Below are 1,548 nucleotides of genomic sequence, written 5' to 3'. Positions count from 1 at the left end.
ATGGGCGATAGCCAAGCAGTAATTTTCCAGCCAGCACATTATTAGTATGGATGTTGAGGGACAGGAGATTTCTTCTCTATCTGCTTCCTGTTGAGAATGGCCATAGTCTCTGCCTACAGGGGTTTCATGGAGCTCTTTCCCTTTCTGCCTCAGTCAGGGTGGAGTCTTGGGTTTCCTGATAAAGTGTCACCTCAGTCCCTAGACAAGGAAAAGAAGATACAAACTTATTATTTAAACCATATATCTATTAATTTTATTATTGATTTGCCTATTGAGTAAAGAGAAACAGGCTTGGTTAATATATTTCTTAAGTAAAAAAAAACCTTTAGCCTGAAGTTCCCTCCTCTCTCAGACTCTAAGGGCCCTGTCTGGCTTAACACCATTTCTGCTAAAAATGAGCTGATGACCCTTATCAATAGCCAGAGGATCTGAGTCACCAGTTTGGGGCAATTATCAGGATTTGAGGGAGAGGGCCTTTTTTTTTTTTAAAGAAAGGAGGGAAGAAAACATAACTAGATTTACTAAAAAGATTAACTCTGCAGGAGATGTCTCATTTCATTTCCTGCTAAAAGATTAAGAAATTTACAAGTGATGTCCTGTCTCATAAGGACTCTGCTTGGGTATCTAAAATACATTTCAAATGCGACCTCTGCAAAAATGAGATTCTCATCCCCACCATTACAAACCTTTCCACCACCGTGTTTTCCATTTTAAAAAGCCGCTCCATACTTCTAATTGCTCAGGTCAAGCACCTTGGGGTCTCCTGTACTGCTTACTTATTTTCACACCTCACATCTAATCTATAGGATCTGTTATTGACTATAACTTTAAAATATAAGCAGAATCTTACTACTTCTCACCTCTTTTACTGTTATTACCCTGATCCCACCTACTATCATTTTCACCTGGATTATTTTAATTTATCCATCAGCTTCCACCCTTGCCAAAAGCCTGTTTCCTCATTGCAACCAATGTTTTTGTTAAGTAATAGCCAGATCATTGCACTTCTCTCATTCAAACCCTTTAATAATTTTCAATTTCTCTCAGGCCCTATGGTTCTGATCTCTTACTTCTTTGATCGTATTACTCTTCTCACTCAATATGCAATGTCCTTTTCCTGGACTCCACACCCCTTGCTATTTTCCTCTTCAGTAAAGCCTTTAATACATGAAGGATGAAATTTCCCGAAGTTACCTCTTCTAGCTAAATACAGGCTGTTTATTCACCTTGCTAGAAGGCGGACTCTGAAACAAACTGGCAGGTCTACCCAGCTACCCAGGGCTCATGAAGAACTCTTTCTCCCTTTATTTTTAATTCTAAATTCAACTCTCAAGTAGATAATGAAGGGTGTTTGCTTTGGAAATTTTTGCTAGATGGCTAAATTAATACTTCTGTTCTTTCCTTTTGATTAGAAATTACATTCACTTTAAATTTTCACTAAGTACTTTAGATTGTTAAAATTTTTTTATCTAAGCTTTCATTCAACTTATTTACTTATTAGCATTCTAATACTGTTAGCATATAAATTTCAAGTAGCCAGGCATTTAG

This window comes from Pteropus vampyrus, unplaced genomic scaffold (genome assembly GCF_000151845.1).
Source record: "Pteropus vampyrus isolate Shadow unplaced genomic scaffold, Pvam_2.0 Scaffold197, whole genome shotgun sequence".
NCBI classification, from domain to species: Eukaryota; Metazoa; Chordata; class Mammalia; order Chiroptera; family Pteropodidae; genus Pteropus; species Pteropus vampyrus.
The sequence above is the reverse complement of the archived record's forward strand: the minus strand, read 5'-3'. Positions refer to the sequence as shown.